General features: G+C 40.5%; 1 protein-coding gene across 4 annotated transcripts in view; it reads right to left on the bottom strand.

Annotated features, from left to right (window-relative positions):
• AUTS2 (activator of transcription and developmental regulator AUTS2) overlaps positions 1-13,246 on the bottom strand; it is a 1,122,616-nt gene that overhangs the window by 407,855 nt on the left and 701,515 nt on the right. The window lies entirely within an intron of this gene.

A 13,246-nucleotide genomic window follows, 5' to 3' on the forward strand; every position in this document is an offset into this window, starting at 1 on the left:
CATATGCTGGAAGAGTACAATGGGCAGCCTGAGGAGCCGAGACGTCTTTTCCTGCATGTTTTCCCAATTAACTATAATCTTGGATGCCTTTGAAGGAAAGAGTCCCTCCTGAAAACATCCCAGAGTTAGGAGGAAGGAGGGAGTTTCAAGCAGTATTGGTAATTCTAAACTTGTCAAATGGAAAAAGTTTCGTTCCAAAACAAATGGTTTTTTTGAGGGGAAATACTGCTTGCCAAATGTCATCTTTGCTTATTCTTGATAAACTTGCTAAAATGTCTCCTAATCCTCAGAAGGTTCTAAGCCATGTTGATCATCTTTTAAAATAAGGTCACTGAATTTAGAGAGCCAGAAAGACTGCAATTCTCTACATGTGTTAACACCATCCAGTACCGCAGATCTAACTAAAGACAGACACTTTTAAAGAAAAATCCAGCTCTCATGGACTCTCAAAACACAGTCAAGGGCGTCAGACTCAGTAGGTAGGTAGGGGCTGGACTTGAATTTGGTGTGACTACAGAACAGGGCAGGAACTGAGAAATTAGGGAAAACACAGTGTCAGGCAATAGGACAATCCCCAGAATCAGTGGCAGGACAATCTGGTTCCTCTCTCACATGCCTCATGTTTTCTCTGTCACTAGGTCTTTTTGCCTTTACCTTGTAAAGATGTCTCACTAATTTCTACTCTGCCATGTCCACCATACTGCCTTGGTTCACACTCCCATCCACTTCCCTTTCAACCCTTCCTCTGCATAAAAACTAGAGTCATGTTTAGGGGCCTGGATTAGGGCAAGGCAAGTGAGGTGCCTATAACACAAAATTTAAGGAGGCCATCATCTCAGGGTGGTATAAGGACCAACCTTGAACTTGCATAACCCTCAGAGTGAGTACTTCCTTATATTTTGTACCTTGCGTGCCTCTCCTGCCTCATCCTAATCCTGGCCCCATTAAGTTTCTAAAATTTAGTATCAAACCCTAATGCTCTACCACACCCACACCATATACCCGCTTGCAGGATCTGGGCGGGGGCTACCTTTCCATCCTCATCTACCAGACTCTCACAATCTCACACCAAATACTGGCATTCCGTTTCTCTCAGCAGGCCCCTAAACATACACTGTTGCTTCACACATCTGAGCTGTGCTACACCACAGTCCCCTTCATGGAAGCCCTACCTGCTCTTTATCCCTGGAAAAATCCTATAATTCCCTAAGAGTCTCCTTATATTCATTTACATTTACACATAAAAAATATATAAAATTTCCCTCTCATGTTTCCCTCTCAGCAGCCTCCCCGAAAGTCACCACTTGGCTTCCCTCCTGCACATTCCACTGCACACCTTGTATTTACTTCTATTACAACACTTGTCACGGAGTATCATCTGTCTGCCCGTCAGTTGCTGGAGGTACAGAGTGTCTTTCCATGGACGCATCCCTGGAGATCACCGCAATTCCTAACACAGAGCTGGCCTTCAATAAATTTTTGTTGAATAAACGAATGTGCGTTCCGTTTAATATACAACCTTAGTGTTCTGTCTTCCCTCCTTTAAACAGGATCATTTCCAGGGGCCAAAGCAACAAAATGAGACTTCCAACCACGGGAGAAGGAGCCAGACTGGTCATAGCACAGGCAGGTCTATGTGTCCAGGTTGTTGACTTTCCTTCAGTGTGAATTAAAGAGTCAGTTCCATGACAGCGTAGCTGGCTACCAGGAGCAAAGTTAGCACATTTGTTAGACATCATTGATAAAGATGATTAAATATTCCATTTTTGTTTACTTTAATTAACTACAATTAAAACATCACAGGGAGTTTGCAAAAGCCATTTGCATCTACTTAATCTAGTTCTTTGGAGCGATGTTCGATACTGTCCTGACTTTGAGATTTGGAAGGTTCCACAAATGAGCTTCAGTTGACTGATTCCTCCCACCTCTCCTCTTAGAAACAAACCAGTATTTTGGCTATTTTAGAAATTACAAGGTCTTTTCCAATGTTAGGACAAAACACTGGCTTAGTGGAATACAGAATGATCTCCAGTTAACACAAGCCAAGAGAATGCCTTGTCTTGAACTCCTAGTAGCACTGAGAAAAATCTGACTGGTTTGAAGACCAGGATGAGGAAAACGGAGAGGAAGGGGGAGCAGAGGGCAGCATGTTTCCTGCCGGTACAGATGCGGCTATGTGTATGCTGGAGGGCGGTGGACAGCAGGTAGAAGAGGTCTAGACCTGCCCTGTCCAGTATGGGACCAACGAGCCACATGGGGCCACTTAAACAAATTAGAATTAAGTAAAATAAAAAAATTTAGGACTTCCCTGGTGGTGCAGTGGTTAAGAATCCGCCTGCCAATGCAGGGGTCATGGGTTCGAACCCTGGTCCGGGAAGATCCGACATGCCGCGGAGCAACTAAGCCCGTGCGCCACAACTACTGAGCCTGTGCTCTAGAGTCCAAGAGCCACAACTAGTGAGCCTGCAAGCCACAACTACTGAAGCCCACGTGCCTAGAGCCCGCGCTCCGCAACAAGAGAAGCCACCACAGTGAGAAGCCTGTGCACCGCAACGAAGAGTAGCCCCCGCTTGCCGCAACTAGACGAAGCCCACACGCAGCAACAAAGACCCTACAGAGCCAAAAATAAACAAACAAACAAACAAATTTATTTATTTATTAAAAAAAAAAGGTACTCCCTCAGCCTCCCATTTCAAGTGCACGATCGCCGCATGCAGCCGGCGCCTCCTGTACTGGATGGTGCAGAACACTTTCATCATCCCAGGAAGGTCTCCTGAGCATTCATGGCATGGACGGTGGAAGCTTGCATATTCTCAGCCTCTACAGCCTGGTGAGCAAGGATGCCCATACCTTCCCCTAGTTCATGATGAATATGCACAGACTACGCATTCTCTCATTCACCTACTTGCAAGCAAGTGGCTTCCCCCAAAAGGGACAACAGTTTCTATGCTACGGGACCATATGCTGTCATTACAGTTTCCTTTCCAGTTAAACACGAACATTATCAACTGAGACACCCAGAGTTGGCTCCCTTAAGAAATGTGAAGTGATGGACGGGCACTAGAAAGTTGAGAACACTTCAAAATCTAATGTGGCACCAAGGCAGAAAAAGAGAGGAGAGACAGAGCACTGAAGGCACTGATTAGGCGAAACTGATGGGGAATCCGCACTGCAGAGGCTGAGAAATCCAGCCAGGTAGCCCAGGCCTCCAGGTGCATTTTGAGTCTAATGCGCAGTATGTTTCGTGCCCTCAGGAGGTGCCGCCATGATGAACTGGGGCCGTTCCAGGCCCAAGTCAACAATTTGTAAATGAAAGAAAGCAAGGAAAACAGATTCTTTAGTTGAAGAGATACACTGATAACTGCCAACTGCCAGCTATACTTCCACTGGGAGTCAACAAGTTGTCCACATCTTGCCCCTTTTGCAGATCTGTGCTCACACCTTAAATAAACACTCACTAACAGGTTCCATTCTGTAAGGAGGTGAACCGAAAATCCTAAAATCCAATCTGAAAGAGAAGCCAAGGGCATTCTTTTCCAAGCATTAGATTGATTTCACAGGAGGTGATTAGACTCTTTTGTGCTAATTGCACTAGAAAGGACTAATTAGAAAAATCTACCATTCAGCTAATGAGAGCTGGGCCCTAACTATCTCAGCGCTTAACTTCTCAGGTTGTAAAATATCACTTTTTTTTTTCGTGCCGTCTCTGAGAAAGTTGTCACTGGGTTAAATGCCAGCAGTCAGGCTAGGCATTAAACAACTGAGGCCACATTTACAAAATGCCTGCACATGCTAGATAGAGTTCACTGCTGCTCCGCCCATGCTGTCTTTCTTACTGTTTCAGAAGGGTAAATATGATAGATCAAAGACTGCTAACTAGCAGTATATTGAACTGGTAATGAATTCTTCCCCATTTCTCAGTGCAACCTTCTCAGGGCCTTTGTGCCTTTTATTCTGGGGCCCGTTAATAATGCAGAATAAGGAATTTCACATGTAATGTTGTTACTCCGAGAAGAAGAGTTCATTAAAAAGCAATGATATCACCTGATTGAGACTCATGTCCCTGCCAAGGGCTGCAGCATTTATCAGGAAGCTGATGGAATGAGAATAATGAAGAGCTAATAAATCAGGGTCTCTTATTATACAATAAATTCATTATACAGTAAACATTATACAGTATAGGTAAACACTGGATAATAGGAAATCAGCCATATTATTAGGATGAAGGCTGTAGTAAAGCTTTCTTAGAAAAGTGAAGTTCAGAGGAGGGCTTTGAGTTTCATGTATTTATATATTATGTCCACTTGGACATTTAAAGAACACTATTAATGAAATGTCTCTGCAGCTCAACACCCTTCCTACACCCCCCAAAAAGCACTTTTTCAAAAAGAGTCTGCAGTCCTCTTGGCAGGGGCCCAGATCCTATATGCTGCAAGATGATGTGTGAAATTAGCAGAAATGTAAATGTCAGAACTTCTGGCTTTGGAATTAAATGCTAGAGATTTTCTCTGTATCCAGGGTGCCCATTTCCTACCCCAAGGTAGAAAGTCTTCAAAAAGACAAAGATTCACATGTTTGAGTACACTGATGCTGATCTTAACTCCTAAATTTCCAGTGAGGGTCAAGAATGAGAACTGAACTCTGCGTCCGTAGCAACCTCTGGAAAGCAGAGATGCTAGCTGCCATGTAGGTGTGTTTCCTACAGTCTATTTCTTAATTCCCCATAACAAGACTTGATGAAGTTTGGATTAATGGACTTTTGGGGGTTATTCTGCTGCTCATTAACACCTCTAAGCAGAGAGTGTGAAAGAAGTGGCAAGATTTAGATCCTTCAGTTGTGTCTTTTGTTAACAATTTCAGAAAGTAGTACTTGTTAGAACAAGGGACTAAAACAAATGGTTATAATAAGGTTTGGAAAAAATCTGGGGATTCCCGTTTCTAGGTATACCTCACCATTTATGCATATTTCTCCTGACAGTTATCTGCATTCTTAAAAATACTTTTCTGCACTGTTATTTGTCTTTAAAGCATACATCATTCCAAAGGCTCTTAAGTTATTATTGGAGGGTGTGTGTGTGTCTACCCATATGTGAACACACATTATAGGTGATAGGAGAGAAAAACTAGAAGTGAGGTCCCCATGGATATATTTATCCCCATTTTATAAATGAGACATCAGAGGCTCAAGAAGATCAGGTACTTTTCTTGGGATTAAATAACTATGTGACAGACCTGGAATTTCAATCCTGGCTGGCCCTGTCCTCAACTTCAAATCACTTCTCTTTTCCTTTTAAATTATCTCTAGCACCTGCAGACCTCCTTAGTGTAGTATTTTGCTTTGAATTTCACCATAAGGCTTAATTTTGTCCAATACACTTTTAAAAGTAGTCATCATAAAGTAATCAGAATCTCTGTAAGTAGGCAGCAGGAAGAAAACTGATATCAAGTCATTGGTCGGGAGTTAAATTTTCACTAATGTAACACAGAAATGGGTCTGGATTTGAACCAAATGTTCTTCTCTGACAGTCTATAGTCCGGTATTCTTTTGGTCAAGGTTTTTCACGTAAGTGACTTCTTCATGAGCCAAAAAAGAAAAGAAAAAAAAAAAAATCCAAGCCCTACTCTCTGCCCCATCTCTAACAGTGGAAGACCTAAAGAAGTGAAACCTGGGCTTCCCTGGTGGCACAGTGGTTGAGAGTCTGCCTGCCAATGCAGGGGACACGGGTTCGAGCCCTGGTCTGGGAGGATCCCACGTGCCGCCGAGTAACTAGGCCCGTGAGTCACAATTACTGAGCCTGCGCGTCTGGAGCCTGTGCTCCGCAACAAGAGAGGCCGCGATAGTGAGAGGCCTGCGCACCGCGATGAAGAGTGGCCCCCACTTGCCCCAACTAGAGAAAGCCCTCGCACAGAAACGAAGACCCAACACAGCCATAAATAAATAAATAAAAATTAAAAAAAAAAAAAAGAAGTGAAACCCTTTGCTTAATATGGTCCAGCAAGTTACTAACTGAACCATGCAGGAAACCTCAGGTTCTTACCCCCACGTGTCATTTCTAACAATTCAGTAGCTTGCTCTTTTCACATGATCAAGAGCCAAGGTTTAGCATTGGTATTCCATAGGAGTGCTAGACTGTCTTTTCACTTTCACTAATGCATAATCCTTATTAATACAATAGATGGCCCAGAAGTGAGGAGAGGTACAAATTCTAGAAAATACTGTTAACATCATCCAATTAGAAAGAAGTTACTGGAAGAGAGAATATTATTTCAAGTTCTATGTTGAATAAATTGACATGTTATTTTGGAAAGCAGAGATGTGATGGCAATACCCAAAATCCCAGTCAAATTTATACAGATAAAGAAACCAAAACTATTGTACTGGTACAACTAGATAGTAACAATAACAGAAATACTTTTAAAGTGATGAAGAGATTGTTTCTTTGATTCCAATCAATATTCACAACATTATTACTTCTGTTTTTAAAATGAGGAAACCAAAAAGCGGAGAGGGGGCCATGGAGATGGGTTAGGTGGAAAGGTCTGGTACAAAAGGTAGGAAGGAAAAGGGCCTGACTTCTAGTGATGGGGCCTTGCCAGGAAACCTCGTGTCTTCTCCGGAGCTAACCCAGACACAACACAAAAGACAGAACTGTGGAGGGACTCACTCCTGAACTGCCATCGCTATGAACATTTCCCTGTGTTTTGCCTCTCACTGAATTTCTTCTGGACTCTAGTTGGGGAGACTAAAATAATCACCTTGCACAGTAGGCTTTAATATCACAGGCAGGAGACACAATGGCAATTATACAATTGAGGCAACATTTTCACTAAAATTTGCAATGATCTCCCAACCTTTAGAGAGAAAACTTAACTTCTTTTGTCAAATTTCCCTATAAGACAGTCTTTGCTATCTGTAATGTTCGCTGCATCTAAACATCAAGTGCAACCATGATGCCCTTTAATAGTTAATCCTCCAACATGTAATTAGGCATTCACATGACAATCAAAACCATGACTATATTTCATGTTTGCCTTCCCTTTCAAGCCCTCTACTAGAGGGGCACTTACTCTGTCAAATCTGCTATAGTAATCAAAACATTGAAATTACTTCTTTCCACACTAAATATACTGGAACTGGTTGTTTGATTAAATGTAGAGCAGAGAGTGCAATTTGCTAAATTACAAGTATTCTGAACATGTAAATATAGTTTAATTACTGCAATTAAAGAAGATTACTGGAGATTGGCAGATGGGAATGTAATGCTGTTTTAATTAGAGTTTTTAATGCACTGTAACATAAGCATAATATTAACCCTTTATCCTAGAAGAGGTAGCTGGTCTTTGAAAAATTAGTATTTAAAAAATGTATTAGAGCTAGTGTTTCATAACAAGGCTCAGACTGAGTCACACTTCCCCGGAAGCCCATCGGGGAGAAGAATCACAGCTTCTAAGAATAGTAAACTGAGGCAGAGAGCAACGACAGACAACACATCGGCGGGAGTCCCAACTGTGAACATACATGCAAGCATGCATGAACGCCTGTGTGTGCACACAGAGAAACACATACCACATTGACGGCTTTTCATAAAACATGGACACCACCACAGTGTCAAAGACTAAGGGACTTGCATGCCATGAAAGGTTTTGTGGAGCCCATGGTTAGAAAATACGAAAAGACAAAGTATTGCAAAACTGCATTTACTTTAAAAAATGCATTTATTCATCTTTGAGAAAGCTATACCACAGATGCAGCTGACACTCTACAAAGGGAGGCCAACAGTTTATTATTCATCCTGCTTATGCACCTTCCAGAATGCTACACGCTACATAAACTAATATTCTAGAATGTAAGAAGCAATCTTTGTCATCTTGAAAGCTATCACTTGTAACATTTTATCCATTTAAGTCAATAGCCTATTAGAAATTCTAATTGAAAGTTCAATAGTCAGCTTGGAGCCTTACAATAGAGGTTGCCTTTTGGAAAGCCATTTAAAGTCTTAATCTCTTTATCATTTGGTATTTTGAAGCCTAACTTTGTTCTTGTTAGGCAGATCAATGGCATTAATTTACAAAATAGGGGAAAATGTCACCCTTCATCCTTTAAGTCTCAGCTCAGGGAAGAGCAGCGTAAGTGAATCTGATCACTGCTTTCCCATATTAGCAGCAAACGGTGCCGTGGGAGGCTTGACCTACAAATTTTAATTACTGCATGAAAAATTCAGTTCCTGGAGATGAAGAGAGACTTCAGCAAAAGCAGGGGTCCACCTTGTGCATGTCTGCTGAGTTTAAGTCTTCAGGGACTGGATTTCTGAATCAGTAGCCAACACCACAGTCAATGAACGGGGTTTACAACGTCCAAGAACAAACTGCGAACTTCAAAACAAAACAAGGCTGAGACAGAGGACGCTGAGGCAGATAAGTAAGCTTCTAAGGGAAAAGTCATGGAAGAGAATATGTTTCACTGAGCATAAAGAGTCTTGATGGTCACACATACACCTGTCAATTGAAAAAAAGTTATCATGAAGCTAATTCAATTAGGAGTTATAGCCTCAGAGGCAAATGTCCCTGTAAAAACCAAAGAGGTAGCCCTGGTCCTCTACCTCTGCTAAAGGCATTCTTAGCAAAATGGGCATTCAGTGGCAGAAATTATCTTCACCCAAAAAAAAAGAAACAAACTCTGAATGTGAAGACATAATGGCCAATTGGTGGTGGCATTAAAACCGATTAAAATAAGTCATCTAAAAAGTAAAGCCAAAGGTGGTGAAGAGTAAGCTTACTCCTGCTGCAATAAGCAGAATCAAGGGCAAGGCTGTCGGCTTTTCTCTTCTAGAAACTAAGGGAGCAGGTCTAAACAATAATCCTTCCATGCAGGCAAAGCCAGTCATAGAAAACATATGCATTTATTAATATGAATTTAAAGCAATCATTGAACACACAGACACATGCATCTGTACTTAAAAAAGGGATAGGAAGGTGATAGAGAAATGTTAATAGTGGTCACCCTGGGGGAGTGGATGCATGTTCAGCGGGGTTGGGGTGGGTTGGTGGCTTTTGTTTTTTAGTTTGGATCCTTTTTTTATATTGTTCAATTTTTTTAATAATTAACCTGTATGGCTTTCCTAATTCTTAACAAACCGACTTTTTTTAAAAAGAAAAATAAAATCTGTATTAGATGTTTCAGCATAAAAGCCTGTGAATCTTTTAAGAGAGAAAGATCCCTTTGTGCAATGTGAAAGAGCATGCTTTACTTCCAAAATTTAGACTTTTTAGTTCTAGGTTTTTTCAAATATTAGACTCACATATTTATTTCAGATGCTTGCTGCAATTAAAGAATTGCGTTAACTGTCAAGTCTTAGTTGATCACTTTACATATCCATAGTCAATTTAACTGGGAAGCATTATTGCATAGCTGCGTACAGGGACAGCACCGTGTTATGCACAATTGGCTTCTTCATTAATACTGCTTGATGATGGTGATAAGGAAATTACGGCCTTGCGACAACAGATGTATGCGTGCATTTTCCATGCAGCCATACCCCCTGCTGGCTAAAACTTAGATGTCAAATAGCTTTCTGATGACTGAATCATATTCATCTTTCCATTTCTGATCTCCGCTGCTCTCCACATCCTTCTTATCCAAGAGATGCTTCACTGTCACCTCCTGACACCAACAGCTGGAATTCTGTGATGAAGTGTCCTAATGAAAAAGCTGTTAACATTTGTATCAGGTGCTCCTGGGCTCTTCTGTCCCTGCACTTACGTTAACAGTATGTTGGAAGGTCTCTAGAAGGGACAGAGGCACCTGGTTAAAGAGCTAGATAGTCACATTCCTGATATGCGTTGGCCATTGACATAGGCTGGTCCTTAGGTCAGAGCCCACTACTTGGAGGGAGCAGAATCCCATGAAATGGTTGAGGGGAACAAGGCTGACCTGAGAACGGGGCAGGAGAGCGTGCAGGAAGGCAAACCTTGAGTACACTTAATGAGTCTAGCTTCCAGCACAGCCAGGACCCATCCTCTGTTGAGATTCCAGGAAAAAGCCTGGAGGCACACATAACAAAAATTAATGCCATGAAGATGGAAAAGAACACATGCTCAATATGAGAAAGTCTGAGATGCAGAAACTCAGCTTCCCTGGAGTGTGGCATTTTCAAAGCCCACACATCATAACAACTCTGAATTCTGAGACGCCTGAACAGGAAGCCCCTGAGGTTCCATCTGTCTCCCTGACTAGAAGGACAGCTGAGGAACCATGCTGTTGTCGGCAAGAGGGCTGGCAGAAATCTCAGGAACCTTGGCCCAGGAGCTAGGAATGTGCAGTTCATTCTTCTCTCCAGTCTAATTTACAGCCCCGACAAAAGCTGTTGGCTTGTTACCAGGTCTGTCTCTGTACATAACTAGAAATGAACCACCAAAATGAGTTGGCTCACGTCTTAATTTTGTTTTTATCCTGAATTTAAAAAAATCATAGGATTCATTACATGGTATTGAAGAAATCCAATATTTCCTTTGTTCATAAAGTGTATATAACACTTCAGTACCAAAATTAAGAAGGAAGGATAGTTAGATGGATGAAAAAGTCAGCAGAAAAGTAGAAGTGGAGACATAAAAGTAGAGAATAATGAGCTATCACAATTCCTAGTTCAACTGGGTTCAGAAACTTTACAAAGGTCCACTAGCTCAAGGCATTCTGGCATTCAAGGTCCTTACCAGTATACTCAGAATCTGCCCTTTCCAGGCTTGTTATCTGGTCCTCTGCTCTGCTGTATTCTCTTCCAGTGATTTTAGATTGTGCAGTAATTTCTGCAGAAACTAGTCGAGTTCCTAGCACTGTACTTTAGCTACTTACTTCTCCAGACTCCACACTTCTCTTTGTCTCTATCAATCCACTCCTTCTCTTTCTGTAAGATTCTACCCACCACACAAGCATCTCAAATGATGTAGGCAAAGCATTTGACAAAATCCAACACCCTCTCCTGATAAAAACACTCAGAAAACTATGAATAGAAGGGAAGTTCCTTAACATGATAAGAGCATTTATGAAAAACCCATAACTAACATCATACTCAGTGGTAAAACACTGAAACCATTCCCTTCTAAGATCATGAAAAAAAAACAAAGATGCCTGCATTCACCACTGTTATTGAACACTGTGCTGGAAGTTTTAACCTGAGCAATTAGACAAGAAAAAGAAGTAAAAGGCATCTCTGTTCACAGATGAAGTGATTCCATATACAGAAAATCTCAAAGCTAATAAAATGAATTCAGCCAAGTTGCAAGGTGTAAGACCAACACACAAAAAATCAGTTGTGTTTCTATATACCAGCAATGTACCATCCAAAAAGGAAATTAACTACTCATTTACAGTAGCATCCAAAAGGATAAAGTACCTAGGGAATAACTTAACCAAAGAGGTAAAAGACTTGTACACCAAGAACTACAAAACTGAAGACCTACATAAATAGAAAGACACACCATGTTCATGAACTGGAAAACTTAATATTGTTAAAATGTCAGTACTACCCAAAGTGACCAACAGATTCAATGCAATTCCTATCAAAATTCCAATGGTCTTTTGGCAGAAATGGAAAAGCCAATTCCTCAAATGTATATGGAATTGTAAGGGGTTATAAATAGCCAAAACAATCATGAAAAAGAAGAAAAAGGTTAGCCAAGACTCACATTTCCCCATTTCAAGACTTATTACAAAACTACAGTAATCAAAACAGTGTAATACTAGCATAAGGACATATAGAACAATGGAATAGAATTGAGAGTCCAGAAATAAACATCTACGGCCAACTGATTTAGACAAAGGTGCCCAGATTATTCAACAGGGAAGAAGAATCCCTTCAACAAATGGTACTGGGACAACTGGATAGCCACATCATGTACAAAAATTAGCTCAAAATTGATCATCAGCCTAAATATAAGAGCTAAAACCATAAAACTCTCAGAAGAAAACATAGGGATAAATCCCTATGACCCTGGATTTGGCAAAGGATTCCTAGATATAATATAAAAAATGAGCAATAAAAGCAAAAACCAGATAAATTAGACTTCATCAAAATTAGAAACTGCAACAGAGAGCATTACCAAGAAGATGAAAATATAACCTAAAGAATGGGGAAAATGTGCAAATTATATATCTGATATGGGTCTAATATCAAAAATATATAAAAAATTCTTACAATTCAACAACAAAAAGACAGATAACCCAATTCAAAGTGAGCAAAGGACATGAATAGGCATTTCTTCAAAGAAGATATGCAGGCACATGAAAACATGTTCAATACCATTAATCAATAAGGAAATGCAAATAAAGACCACGATGTGGTATGACTTTACACCCACTACGGTGGCTATAAAAAAACAGAACAAAAGCAAACAAACAAAAAAGAAAAAAAGAGCAAGTGTTGGAGAGGACTTGGAGAAACTGGAACCCTCATATACTGCTGGTGGGAACTCAAAATGGTTCAGCCTATGGATTTGGTGATTCTTCAAAAAGTTAAACATAGACTTACCATATGACCCTGAAATTTGACTCCTAGGTACATAACCAAAAGAACTGAAATCAGATACTCATACAAGCACATGTACACACATGTTCATAGCAGCACTATTCAAAATAGCCAAAAGGTAGAAATGGCCCAAATGTCCATCAATGGCTAAAAAATTATGGTATATACATACATTGGAACATTATTCAGACATAAAAGGAATTAAATACTGACACATGCTACAATATGGATGAACCTCCAAAATATTATGCTAAGCAAAAAAGCCAGACAAATGGGTCACACATTGTATGATTCCATTTATATGAGATATCCAGAATAGATAAACTTTTAGAGACAGAACACAGATCAGAGGCTGCCAGGAGCTGGGGGGAGAGAGGAATCAGTATACTGCTCAGTAGATAAAGGGTTTTATTTTGTAGTGATGGAAATATTTTGGAACTAGGTAGAGGTGGTGGTTGCACAACATTGTGGATGTAGTAAATGCCACTGCATTGTTCATTTCAAATGGTTAATTTTGTTATGTGAACTCCATCTCTATAAACTATCTTTTTAAATAAATCAATTTATCTCCCATTTTCTGAAATCTTCACAAATTAGTGGTCTAAACTCATTCATTACTGCTGAATGTGGTTAATTTTATTTATACTTTATTTGCTCTCTTACACAGAAACCCCTTTAGGGCAGGGTCTGCAACTTTCACCCCTTTCTGTCACCCCTGGGCTTCT

The sequence above is a fragment of the Balaenoptera ricei genome, chromosome 15, assembly GCF_028023285.1.
Source record: "Balaenoptera ricei isolate mBalRic1 chromosome 15, mBalRic1.hap2, whole genome shotgun sequence".
Classification (NCBI taxonomy): domain Eukaryota; kingdom Metazoa; phylum Chordata; class Mammalia; order Artiodactyla; family Balaenopteridae; genus Balaenoptera; species Balaenoptera ricei.